Genomic DNA, 15,407 nt, shown 5'->3' on the forward strand with positions numbered 1-15,407 from the left:
TTTTAGTAAAAAAAAATTCAATTCTTGAAAAAAAAAATTTCTTTTAAATTTTCCATCAACTCGGGCAAAAATACGAGACAATCATTAATAAAATGATAAAAACAATCAATACGCAGACAATTTAATTACAATGTGTAAAAATATCAGTTAATTGTTTCTGTATTGTTTAAATTCACAAAACGCGCAATTAAATCGAGTAATATGGCTTTAAGCGAAATAAAAGGTCGCAATATTTAATTGTAGGTTATAATTAAAATTCTCCATTTAAAATTATTCCATTTTAGGTTTGCAGATGGTAAAAAAAATGTATGTTTTTATTGTACTTTAAAGGAAAAATTAATTTAAAAAAGTGTCCTTTGGTGAAAAAAAAATAAATTATATGAAAATTACTTTGAAAGAATTTTAAAAAAATCGTGAAAAAATATTTTTTTGTAAAATTCAATTCATTAAAAAAATTAAAATTAAATTAATTAACTAATTTTTAATTTATTTAAATTAATTAATTAAATTTTATTTTATTTATAGTAAATATATCTTTTATATTTATTCTTTAATTTATGAGGAATATTAATATTTTTTATATTGAGACTCTTTTGAGACAAAATTAAATTTAATAAAATAATTAGTACAAAAATGTTTTAATTAAAAATAAATAAATAAATTATTTTGAAAAAAAAATGATTTTATTTTATTTAAATTTAATACAAAAATTTGGAATTATTTTGGAAAAATTTTTTAATTAAAAATTAAATTTTTAATTTATAAAAAAATATTATTTTAAGTTAAAATTATATTTGAATTAAAATAATAAATAAATTTAAATTTAAATAAAAAAAAGTTAAATTTATAAAAAAAAAATAATAAATATATTTAAATTAAATTTCCATGAAACAAAAATAAATAATTTAATAAAATTACAAAATTTTGAAAAAAAATTAAAATTGAATAAAAATTAAATTCTGAAATAAAATTTAATAAAAAATCAGAATGCAATAAAATTATTCGACTTCTTTACAAATGAACACCTTGCTAGTTTTTTTCTTCATTAGTTATTAACTTGTAAAAAATTCTCAGTTCTGCATATATTAATAATGTTGTTAGCGAGTCTTGCCTATTTACGGTCTAGAGAAGAGCATGCCATGCACACAGAAATTGATAGCAATCCAATCAATAAATTTTACGACTGTGTGATATTGCTTGTTTGCTCACTTTTATGAGTGTGAATTTTTTTTACAACATTTTTTCTTGTAAATTCAATTTCAATTTTGATCAGAATCTGATTTTCAGTTGTAACAAAATCACTCATAATTAAGAAAAAATAATTAAAAAATTAATTTCAAAAAGTTTCTTGTTTCTCATTTTATCCTCGTTTTTATTTTATTTTTATAAAAAGATATAAAGTAATTTTTTCATGAGAATTTCTGCGTTAAACTACGACTACTTCATGGCATCGATTGTCGTTATATCGTAGGACCGAACACAACACATGCACGAACGATTCTCGTTTTTAATCAAACAGAAAAAAAAATCATAAAACTTGAAGGAATGTTGACGATCATCTTGTTTAGAGCGACACGATGACGAGCGATGATGATGCGTTGATGATTGAACAGACACGAAAAAAAAATAGGCATAAAGTGTGTCCCTTTCAATCTGTTACAATTATAATCGATTTCTTGCAGCCGCACAATCATAATTGCCATGCCGAGTTACGGTACGCATAAATCTTGTTTCTGGCTTGGAGTTTTTTTTCTTTACCGCATTTCGGAGGAAAAAATGTGGTAATATGCTTAAAAATTGTCTTTTTGATTTTTTTTTAATCGAAATTTGTCATTTTTAGGATGAGGTGTATTAAAAAGAGAAATGAGGAGTATTAAAATTGTGAAAATTAATATTTTGACAAAAAACGAAAGCGGTTTGGTTATTAAAAATGAGGATTATCAAATAAGTCTTCAGTGTTGAAATTAGTAAAAATGTGAAATTTTAATATGTAAACCGGCTTATGCCTTGAGGAGTATTAAAATGAGGAGTACAAAAATATTAAATTTTAAAAATTAATAAAAACAGATAAAATTTTAAAAAATCCTGAGGGATCAGGAGGAGTATGAAAATGTAAAAGTAACCAAAAAATCTTGAGGAGTATCAAATTTAGAAATGAGGAGTACAAATTTGAGAAATTTCAGTATTTTGGTAAGTCTTTCCAATAACTTTCGCGAGTTAAATATGAAATTGTGAATTGAGGAGTACAAAAATGTAAAAAGAATTAATTTAATTAACTCTAAAGCCATGAGGAGTATGAAATTGTAAAATTTAACAGTTTATAAGACTTGAGGAGTATGAAAATGTAAAACGAGGAGTACTAAAATGTGAAAAAGCTTCAAATTTTAGCTCAATAAACAAACATTCAATCTGGAGGAGTAAAAAATTGTAAATTTTGACTGTCGTTGAGGCTTGAGGAGTATGAAAATGTAAAACGAGGAGTACTAAAATGTGAAAAAGCTTCAAATTTTAGCTCCATAAAGTCGAAATGCGCTTCAGTTTATCGCTCTTCATTGAAAAAATAATTTCTTTTTTAATGAACTTGATTTTATTTCATATTTTTTATTACAGAGTAACAACTTTTCTGCAAACTGGATGGCAAGTGTGTGTTAAAGAGAAAAAAAAAGAGATGGGAGAAAAAAAATTAATTACAAACGCTTCATTGAAAAATTGATGCGACTCTCTTTGTCAGCAGCAGCGATACGGATGACGATGTTGATGGATCAAATGTGATTAATTTAATATTGACCAGCGCATCAAACGTTTGTTGTTGTGCGATAAAACAAAGCAAAGCCAAACAAAGCAGCAAAAATGTTTGATTTGAAGCACCATTCATTCAATTGGCTTTGATTAGCAGCACAGAGGAAATGTTATTTTGATTAACTCTCTCTCTCTGCTTTTCTCTCATGACGAGTTGGATTGATGGTGTGTTGTTGTCTCTTTGATTGACCGAGGGTAATTATTTATAGTCTTTTCGGTTCGATAATCATGGGAATGATTTTTTTCTTTCCTCTATCGAGAAATAATTATGCGTTAATGGAAACAACTAACGGAGTTTCTCCATTTTATTATTTTGTATCATTATTATGGACAAATGATAGCATCTCGTTACATAACGAACCACAACCGCACATGTCCTGGCATGGCAGCGCAGAGCATCGGTGAGTCGGAACGAAATCAGGACAAGATAAGCGTGCCATATATACACGAAAGCTTATCTCTCATTTAATACATGGCTAATTGATGAATTACTTTTAATAATGTTATTTACTCGTCGTCGTCGTATTTGTTCAGCTTCTCATTTGTTGGCGCGAAAGAAAGAGAAAAAATCGTACAATGTTCTCGTACACGCTTTTGCAGTTTGTTAAATTAATTAATTTGGTACGATTTTATGGTTGACGAAGCATGATGGTTCTTTTATTTTTATTCTCTTGCATGGTGTGTGAAATAAAAATTACCATGCAGTTTCTACAATGTTGACTGTCAAAGATGACAAAGCATATAAAGTTTCCAGAATTTAATAAAAAAAAAGTCCTGAATATATATTTTTGCACAGAAAATATGACAAAAATTAGACTTTGATGGAAAATATTTTTTTAATTAAATAATTTAATTTAAAGAAAAATTTAGTTTGTAACTTTTGAAATTTTTTAAATGACAATTTTAGATTTATTATCAAAAATTAAAGTTTTTTATGATAAAAAACTTTTTTATTTTGCTTCATAATTTTTTTATCAAATTATAAAACTAAAATTATTTGCATATTTTTTTTTAATTTTAATTCTTTTGAATTATTAATCATTATTAATTTTTATTTAATTTAATTTAACCTACATTTATTTGAAAAATAAATAAAAAATATTAATTTTATAAATTATATTTGGTTATTATTAAATTTTATTTATAAATTAATTTTATTTATATATTTAAAAAATAATTTTATATTTTATAATTTAAAAAAATTTCACAAATTTTAAAAAATTATTAAATAAATAAAAATAATTTAAACTTATTTTTGTTAAATTTAAATTGATAACTTGCTTTTAAGTTACGACATGCGCAAACGACAACATCAACATTGGAGACTAGGAAGTTTTAATAATTTTATTAATTTAAAATAAAATAATATAATTTTAAATTTTAATTTTAGTAAATAATTAAATTTATTTTATTTTATTATTTTTTATTATTTTATTTATTTAAAATTTTTATATAAAATAAATTTAATTTTTTTCTAAAATTTATAATCATATATTTTTAAAAAAATTAATAAGATTTTTAAAATTTTCTGATTTTTTTTTCTTAACAAAAAAAAAAAATATTTAAAAAAATAAATTTTAATTAATAAATTATTTTATAAAAATTAAATAAAGAAAATATCGCCTGACACTTTTTATTAGTCACTAAAGAAAAATAACCTAATTTTTTTATTCAATTAAACAAAAATTGCGGCATTTTACTAATTGCAAAATCAATCAGTAGCTACGCATAACCTAACACGATTTTCACTATGTTGGTCATGTTTGCACAAACAAAGACGACGATAGAGAAAAAAAGTTAAAGTAAAGAGTACGAGCTCAGTGTTTTGCTTCAAATTTAAATAAATTAACTACCTCCGTTCATAAATATTCAAAAAAGGGATACAAGTGACACAGAAACTTGGAGACAGCATCGGAATACAATATTTTCTCCATATATTTATAACAATAATATAAATTTTATGAAATGACAAAGTTTCGGTTTGCCACCGAAGGCGACAAACTTTTGCCACTGTTTTCAACGAAATATCTTTCGTTTTTGCATTTTTCCTGCATGTCGACCGATCGCTTGCTCGAACGTGTAAATTTATCAAATAAATGTTTGTTTGTTTTTGTTGTACGAATGCGTGTTTGCATTTCGCAATAATAATTGTTGTTGTTATAAATATTTATTTTGATTATTTTATTGTAAACAAAAGTTCCATCATTGTTACCGAGACACAAATTTAGAGATGAAAATGTGTGGTCCAAAACTTTTCCTCTTTATGACGCTTGGTTTCATGCAAATAATAATAAAAAAAACTCATCATCATCAAAAGACCTCACAAACATTAAACAAGTCATCAGAATGTTGAATACCGAAAAAATATCAGACAGAAATTCATAAAATTATCAACAAAGTTACTTTTTTGACAATTTAACAGGTTTTTATGATAACGATTGCTTTTAAGTTACGACATGCATAAGCACGAACGACCAACAAGAAGCGGCAACAAGGAGACCTTGCAAAGAAAAAAAAAAATAAATAAAAATACGTAAGAATGGACACTTTTTTGAATGGAACGAAGGAAAAAAAGTGAGTAAAAAACAAAAAAAAAATAAAACAATAAACATTAAAAAAAAACAAAAGAAAAAATTTGTCGTTCAATTTATGACTTGAGCGTATTTTTTGCTTGGTAAGCTTTTAAAAAAAAATTAATCTTGATTTTTTTTTTATAAATATTTTTTGATTATTAAAAAAATTGTAAAAATTTTTTTTTTTTCAATAATTTTTAAGTTTTTATTAATAAGTATATTTTTTTAAATTATTTATTAATTATTTTTAAAGTAAATAATTTATATAATTATTTTATTAAAATTAATTCTCTTTAATTATTTTATTAACATTTTATACCTAATATTTCTTTTTACATTTAAACGAATTTTATTCAAAAAAAAAAAATTAAAAATAAATTTAGTAAGTATGCATTTCATTTTTAGCCAATTTTTATTAAATTGCTTAAAATCCTTTAATTCATTTCAGATCAATTAGAAAAAAGAAATATTAACAAAATAATTTTGAACAAACCTGATACAAGTCAAACAGTGAAGGATTTACGATATATGAACACAAGCCACTTGTTTCCTAATAACTTCTACCACAAATTCGTAAGTTATAGCTTTTGAAACATTAATTGTACTCGAAGATAAGTGATTTGTTAAGAACATATGGTAAGATTTCCATGAGGAGCATATCTTAATAATTTTATTTTATCCCAAAAAAAAAGTAAAATTAATAACGAACTATTTTTTTACATATTATTATTTTCCAGTTTTTTTAAAAGTTTTTTTTTTGCGTTAAATGCTAACATCTTTAAATGGCTCCTGTACATCGAAAACGCAAAATTTAGAAAAAGTCCAAAACAAAAGTTGTTTCTAACATCAAAACCTTCATTTTGAGACGGAGAACCGTGATCTACAAAAGTTGAAAAAATTTTGAAAAATCGGTATGTGAGCCCTCATAATAAGAGGATTTTGACTTAAATTTTTTTTCATCAATTTTTTTTGCTAACATCTTTAAATGGCTCCTGTACATCGAAAACGCAAAATTTTGAAAAAGTCCAAAACAAAAGTTGTTTCTAACATCAAAACCTTCATTTTGAGCTGGAGAACCGTGATCTAGCTTAATTTTGAAAAATCGGTATGTGAGCCCTCATAATAAGAGGATTTTGACTTAAATTTTTTTTCATCAATTTTTTTTGCTAACATCTTTAAATGGCTTCTGTACATCGAAAACGCAAAATTTAGAAAAAGTCCAAAACAAAAGTTGTTTCTAACATCAAAACCTTCAATTTGAGCTGGAGAACCGTGATCTACAAAAGATGAAAAAATTTTGAAAAATCGGTATGTGAGCCCTCATAATAAGAGGATTTTGACTTAAATTTTTTTTCATCAATTTTTTTTGCTAACATCTTTAAATGGCTCCTGTACATCGAAAACGCAAAATTTTGAATAAGTCCAAAACAAAAGTTGTTTCTAACATCAAAACCTTCATTTTGAGACGGAGAACCGTGATCTACAAAAGTTGAAAAAATTTTGAAAAATCGGTATGTGAACCCTCATAATAAGAGGATTTTGACTTAAATTTTTTTTCATCAATTTTTTTTGCTAACATCTTTAAATGGCTCCTGTACATCGAAAACGCAAAATTTAGAAAAAGTCCAAAACAAAAGTTGTTTCTAACATCAAAACCTTCAATTTGAGCTGGAGAACCGTGATCTACAAAAGTTGAAAAAATTTTTAAAAATCGGTATGTGAACCCTCATAATAAGAGGATTTTGACAGAAATTTTTTTTGCTAACATCTTTAAATGGCTCCTGTACATCGAAAACGCAAAATTTAGAAAAAGTCCAAAACAAAAGTTGTTTCTAACATCAAAATCTTCAATTTGAGCTGGAGAACCGTGATCTAGCTTAATTTTAAAAAATCGGTATGTGAACCTCATAATAAGAGGATTTTGACTTAAATTTTTTTTCATCAATTTTTTTTTGCTAACATGGTTAAATTAAAATAATACATAGAATTAATTTATTTTTTTATATTATTTGAAAATTGAACTCAAAAGTTCAAAAAAAATTAACAAAATAAAAAATGTTTGTAAAAAAATAATTTTGCTTATGTGACTTAAAATTTTTTTTTTCTTCTAAATTTCCATAGAAAATGTCTTTTTAAGAAAATTCAAGTTATTTTTTTATTATTTAATTGTAAACATTAATTTTTAATGATTTTTCAATCAAAAAATTTCTATGAAATTGCCAAAAAATTTGTTAAAAAAATTTATAAAAATTTATTATTTGTTCTCCTTTATTTTTCGATAAACCTCCAAAAGGTGTCAAAAAATGAAAATATTAAAAAAGACAGAGAGACAAGACTGATTCTTAGCGATATGTTGAAACAAACTGAATTAATGCGTCATAAAGGAAATTAAAGGTTGGCAGCCTTAGCAGGAACATTTGGGAACAAACGTCGACCAGTAAGCTATTGCTCGAGTGACGTTGAAGAAAATGTTTTAATACTGTAATTTCTGCCATCTCCAGCCTTGTAGCAGTCAATTCCAGCGACATTAGCTAAAGGTACGCATACTAAAATTGCGTATCAACAGACCAGATTATCTGAAAGTTAACATTTCACGACGAAGCTCAACCTTACTCATTGAAAATCATCAAAAAATCCCTAAAAAAATTTAGTTTCTCATAAAAGTTGACTTATATCTAACGGACAGACCACAAAACGACCATAAAACCCAATATTCATTCTCGTAACGTACTAAAAATAATTTTCAAACCCTCACTATACTTACATGTCCCGTGATAAGAATTGCACTTTGAAAACCGCTTTTCCTTCCTTCACGAAAACTTTTCGTCATCGTGTCTGCCCGTTGAAAGGCAAACCGATAAGACACATGCAATGTGATGTATTAGTTGTGGGCTCCAACCCAAGTCAAACTAATATTTTATTTATTTTTTTTTTTCACATGACTCTAAATTCCCACATATTAAATCCGTGACAATCCAAAAGTCACAAAACAATGAAATCCTAATTTTCTGCACAATTAATTATAATCAATGTCATTTTTTTACAACATTTTCATTAAAAAAAAAAAACTAACAACTTTATCCGCAATTGCGTTCATTCGATTAATTTTACGTGTGTAGCCATGAAGGTACGATGCACGAAGGAAATTCTAGACAAGTCAATTGTTTGTCCATCAATCTTCATTGATTAAGCGCACACACAAACAACAATTTTATGTATGAAGTAATGAAACAATGCATTTTGGCTTGGAATTGTCTCTGCATGTCCCGTCATTCATTATTATTATTATTTAGAATAATTGTGTTGTGTTAGTTTTAATTGTAATTGATGCGAATCCAGGTAATGATATTCAGGAAACAAAATATTGTGGGAACAAATAATTTCATTAGCCTTAATTTTTGTTGCATCGATTTGTTGTGCAAAAGCCCAAACAAATAAACAACCCTTTTGGCATATAAATTTTCGAAAAAAAAAAACGAATTATTTTTCCCCAATTATGATCAATTGTTGTTATGAAAATGATTGAATCAAAATTTAATACCAGTAATGATCTGGTATCATTTTGGGAACGAGAGATGTGGTTTGTCTGATTTTCAATTAGAGCGCAAATTATTGTTTGTGTGGGACGGGACGGGAAAAGAGGAAAAACACAATAATAATAATAATAAAACATATATAATCATAATAAAAACAAAAAACAATTTAAAACTTGTGCACAATAGAAACAAATAGGGCTAATATAACGTAAATGAACTACAAATATTTGTTCAGTTTATTTTATTATAAAATAATCCTCGAAATCATCGTTGTGATTATTATCGCGTGATTTAGACACACACACTTGGCATATTTCAATATTTTTGTGGATTAAATGCGTTTTTCGAACAAACTGGCTCGTTAGTTGATTTTAATTCGTGTTTAAATAAATTGTTAAATTTTGTAAATTTATTTGGGATTTTAAAGTGTTTTTACGTAAAATTGACTTTTATGTGTTTACGGTATTGAATTATATATGAACGCCTTGCGATATGCAATGAATATTAATTTTACCGTAAATATTGTGGTAATTTAAGAAAATAAATTGATAATATTTATTTGCGTTCAGTTTTTTTTTTGTTGCTTCATGATATTGAATCTATTAAATTTTAAAAAATTAATAGGTTTTAATTAAAATTTTTAAATTTTATTAAATTAATTAAATTAAATTAATTAAATTATTTACGTTTTTGACCGTTATTTAAATAAATTAATTAAATAACTAATTAATTAAAATTAAATGATTAATTTTTCAAATTAAATTAATTTTTTATGTTGTTTACTATTTTTCTTTAATAGAAAAAAATATTTCAAAGATGTTTAAATAAATATTTTTAAATAATTAATTATTTATATTTTTTTTTCTCCAAGAATATATAAATAAATGAAATAAATAAATAAATGGCATTGAATAAATAAATAAATAAATATTAAAAAAAATAATGAATTTGTTAATTTTTTATTTATTTTATTTATTATTATTACTTTGAATTTAGAAGAAAATAAAAAAATGCCTAAATTTAAAAGTTAAATTATTTTAAACAATTTAAATAAATAAATTAATTAATTAATTTAATTTTTTCCTTATATTTTTTTTTGTCAAAAGAGATAAAATGTCAGGTAATATTTTTTTTTCAATTGAAAAATAAAATTAATCTTTTAATTTAGAAGAAAAAATAATATAAAAAAAATTCTAAATTTAAAAGAACTTTCAAATCCCGGGCGAAAAGGATAAATCGCACAACTAACATTTTTAACAAACTGAGAAAAATCGATTTAAAGTTTTTTACGGTTTTTTGAGCTGTAAAAATTTTTTTAAAAACTATTTCTTCATTTTTAAACTTACAAAAGTAAATAATTGGACACTAAAAACAATTTTTGTACAGAAAAATTTTTTATCTAATCTCTAAAGGGTAGTTTTGGGAGATTTTTTATTGAGAAAAAGGATAAATCGCACAATTGCACAAAATTTCATATAAAAATGAGATTTTTTAAGTTTTCCAATTTCAATATTTTTCCAAATTTTTTGGTTCAAGTTGACTTTTTATGTAATAACAGAGCATAAACAACACAAAAACATGAACAAAAAACGATTTGGAGAAATTTTTATATTTGACTTATTACCAATTTTCATGCATTTGTGCGATTTATCCTTTTCGTCTATTCTTTTTATTGAAATAAAACTGGTATTTTTTAAAAATTTTTGAAAATCTCTCAATGTATCTTAAAATACTCGTCTTAAGGCATATTTTCTCATTCTTAACTCAATTTTGTCAAAAATGTCAGTTGTGCGAATTAAATAATTAACTTTTTATGCTGTTTATAATTTTTTTTTAATAGAAAATAAAATATATTTCAAAGATGTTTAAATAAATATTTTTAAATAATATATTAAATTATTTATAATTTTTTTTCTCCAAGAACATTAAAAAAAATAATGAATTTAGAAGAATTTAAAAGAAAATAAAAAATGCCCAAATTTAAACAATTAATAAATAAATAAATTAATTAATTTAATTTTTTCCTGTTTTTTTTTTTTTTTTGTTAAAAAAGATAAAATGTTAAGTAATATTATTTTTCAATTAAAAAATAAAATTTTTCTTTTAATTTAGAAGAAAATAAAAAAATGCCTAAATTTAAAAGTTAAATTATTTTAAATAATTCATAAATTAATTTGAAATTAAGTTTTAATTGAATTTAAATTTTTTAAATTAATTTTAATAAATTAATTAATTTAATTTTTTTCCTTTTTTTTGTCAAAAAAGATAAAATGTCAAGTAATATTTTTTTTCAATTAAAAAATAAAATTTATCATTTAATTTAGAAGAAAAAATAATATAAAAAATTGTCTAAATTTAAAAGAACTTTTAAATAATTTAATTAAATTAAATATGAATAAATAAATAATTAATTAAAAAATTAATTTAAAAAAATAAATTATAAAATTAATTAATTAATAAATTAATGCAATGAGTTAATTATTTAATTTGTGCAAAATACAAAATTTTTATTTATTTTTTTTTTTATTAATAAATTTAAGATTTTTTACGATTTTAAATTCAACATTTTAAAACATTTAATGTTCTTTATATTACATATAATTAAAATTTTTTTTTTTATTTTTTCTTGTAATTTTTTTATAAATTTTATTTTAATTTTTTTTAAACATTATTTTTTTTTTTATTAAAATAAAAAAAAAATTGTGAACTCACAAAAAAAAGCTAAAAAAAAAAATGAGATTTCCATTTTTTGCACAATAATCAAACAAAATCGTATTTGTTTCAATTAAATATGCAAACATACAATGGAGGTAGATAAACAACGTCGCCATACAGTATACGGATGGTTGGTCAGTCATGGATAGTGTCACATCCCTTCGTACCGGGATCAAGTCCTACACAAAAATGAAAATCGAATTCAAACAGACTTCCCTACTGGCAACAACAACAACAAAAAATACATAGAAATTGTGTGTCAATTTTTGTTAAGCAAACAATAAATATGCTCCGGCGCTCTGCCTAACTCTCGGCAACCAACAAACACAACGAAAAACACATTCGCGGAACGAGACCAGCCAATTTCAATTGAAAACAATGCAATGGATGTTATTTGTTTGCTATATTTTTCCCGAGTGTGTCCCTCAAAAACGCAGAAAAAAAATAATACGAAAATCGGAAATAATGTGTGTGCGAAGCTAAAGCGCTTCCAGGGATTATTTGATTGAAATTTTTTGACAGGATTTCTCGTTGATTTCCTTGGAGAATCTCTCCGCGCGACTCGCTGGACACCTTCACGAGTGCTCTTCGGCACGCGAGCAAAAAAGTGATATGCGAAAATATTTGATTAAAGTACTTTTGGTTCGCGCATCATCATCATGCAAAATAAGGTCATGCGGATGACGGATGAATACCAAAAGACGAGCAGTAACCCGGTCAGTAGTCACACTAAAAAATACGAAAAAAAATATTGAAAATTCCAATCAGTTCGTTTGAGTGAGTGATGGCGATGTATGTTTATTTGCTTCATTAAATGTGTTCGTTTTGTCATCCCCGAAAAAAAATTCTGCATTTTCTTGTAAAGAAAATTCGCGCAAATTCTGACTCGTTTTCGAGTGTCACACGTGAAAACACATGTTTTTAAATGAATATCACGTAGCAACATGAAAACAAGCACGAAAAATAGCAAAAAAAAAATCGAGATCAAATAGCAATTGAACTGAATGATGATGATGCTGTCGTGTTAATTGTTTAAGTGAACAAAAATCCATTGTTTTATTGTTTTTCGTGTTCAAAAAGTCACAAAACGTGTGCAGAAGGTTAGCGACTCTCCTGAAATTCCTCAGCAAATAAAATTTAAAATTCGACAAAAGTAATAATTTTTAAGGTATCTGCATTGCGGAAAAAAATTTTTTCTTTGTTTGTCGTGATGAGTCAAAAGAAATTGTGTGTATTTTTTTTTTATCTCTAATTAGAATTATTATTATTTTTTTTAAATTAAGACACAATTAATAAAAAAAATTAAAATAAAGTATTAATACGTTTAAAGTTAATTATATTTTTAAGTTTTTAATTTTTTTTGTTTCATAAAATTTTATGAAAAACTTTTATTAAAGGCATTTTTTCTAATTTTTTTAAAATTAAATTCAAATTAATTTTTAATTATTCATTTATTTATTTATAAAATATTAATTAATTAAATTATTTAATTTTTATTTTTATTTAATTTTATTTAATATATAAAAATAAAAAATTATTAATTAAATTTTAAAAATAATTAAAAATTTAATTGTTTATGAAATATTTTTTTTTTACTTTTATATTTTTTTTTCTTAAAATTTTATGAAAAATTTTTATTAAAGGCATTTTTGTTAATTTTTTAAAAATTAAATTCAAATTAATATTTAATTATTTATTTATTTATAAAATATTAATTAATTAATTTTATTTAAATTAATAAAAATTAAAAAAAATTTAATTTAATTTAATTATTATTTTTATTTATTTTTATTTTTTAAATTTTAATTAATTTTTTTTATTTAATTTTATTCAATATATAAAAATAAAAAATTATTAAAAAAATAATAAATATTGTAAAATTAATTAAAAATTTAATTATTTATGAAATATTTTTTTTTTACTTTTATAATTTTGTTTCTTAAAATTTTATGATAATTTTTAAACAAAAACTTGATGACTTTAATTTTTTTTAAATTTTAAAATTGAATTTTAATTAATTAATTATTAAATTAAAATAAACTAAAATTTAATTTAATTATTTAAATTATAATTTTTATTTTTATTTATTTATTCATTATTTTTTTATTAAAACTAATTTTTTTGTTTAAACTTACATTAAACTTTTTTTCATGTTTAGTTTATTTTTCCATTTTTTAAATATTCTCGACTAAGTATTTTTTATTGTTATATTTTTTTTTAATCAAATCTTTGTATTTTAAATTTTTATTTTTCAGTTTTTAAATTCTCATTTATATTTTTTTTATCAAAAAACCGACAAAATTCCCTAAAATGCGACAAGAAATGCTAAAATATATTATAAAATTTTTATTTTAATGCAAATTTAAAAAAAAAAATAAAGTTCCTGCCGTTCTTCATTAGAAATTTAATGCCATCTGATTCACACAGTTACAACAACAACAACGATGACGACCCAGCCTGACACAATGGGTTTTCCTCATTTAACTAACAAGACAAATTGCACATTCAAAAGTTTTCCTTTTAAACTTCTGAATGTACAACTTCCGCATCATTTTTTATTATTATTTCCATTCAACAATTTCGCAACGAGCGAATTTTCGCAGCGAAAGAGACACAATTTATGTCGTTGTACGCGACAATTTATACGCAATTCCTCAAGACGCGCCAAGAAACGTTTCTGAGAAAAAATAACATAACGCAATTTAAATAAATAACCGTAATTACTGCTCAACAACGTCTGAGTACTTTACCGACTCGCAAAATGAAATTAATTCGCCGTTTCAAGCAAAATATGGGAACGAACATTAGATGTGCGGATTTTAGCGGTACAGACGGTTGAGATGTCATTGAAAAGTTGTTAAGCTTTTTATTATTAAATGTGCGACATGACAACAAGAGTGTCATCATCAAAGATGGTTTTCAAAGATTGTCATTTACTCTTGAAGGAGTTGGCAGCGTTGCATCTCGAAACAGAGATGAAATTGAAAATTTAATTAGAAAAACAAGTAAAAAATCATTATTGAGCGCATTTTTTATAAAATTGTATAAAATCTTAAGAAATTAATTTTTTAAACAATAACGAAGGATTTTGTGCAAATTAAAAAAAAAAAATTTGAAAAAATCGTTAAAAATTAAGATTTAATTTTCAAAAAAAAAATTTTAATTTTAAAAATTTGTCGAAATATTTTTTGATATTAAAAGATTTAAAAAAATAGAAAAAAATTACAAAAAATATTTTTTTTTATATTTTTAATTGATTATAATTTCTGTGATATAAAGATAAATTTCATATTAATAATAAGAGAAAAATGAATTTTATTTTATTTATTTTAATTTCATTTTTTTTTTTTTGATTTAAAATTATTTTTATTTGAAAGAAAATTTTAAAGATTCTTAGAATAAAAAAAAAATTTTTTTAAACAATAAATTTTATTAAATTAATATGTTGAATTAATATTTTTAGTTTTTTCTAATTTTTTTTTATTATTTTATTTTTTTAATTGATTTTTATAATAAAAAAAATATTAAAAAAATTAAATAAAAAAAATTGAATTAAAAAAAATAAAATAATAAAAAAAGCTCAATAAATAAGTTAATTTTAATCTTATTAATTTTAATTTTTTTTAATTTTTTTTTTTTAATTTTTTTTTTTAATTTTTTTATTAATATTTTTATTAATTTTTTAATTAATTAATTTTTATTATTTTTTTGAAATAATCTCTCAACTCTAAATTATTATTTTTAAAGTTGAAATATTTTCAAAAAAAAAAAAAATTTTTCGAAA

This window comes from Culicoides brevitarsis, chromosome 3, assembly GCF_036172545.1.
Source record: "Culicoides brevitarsis isolate CSIRO-B50_1 chromosome 3, AGI_CSIRO_Cbre_v1, whole genome shotgun sequence".
Lineage (NCBI taxonomy): Eukaryota > Metazoa > Arthropoda > Insecta > Diptera > Ceratopogonidae > Culicoides > Culicoides brevitarsis.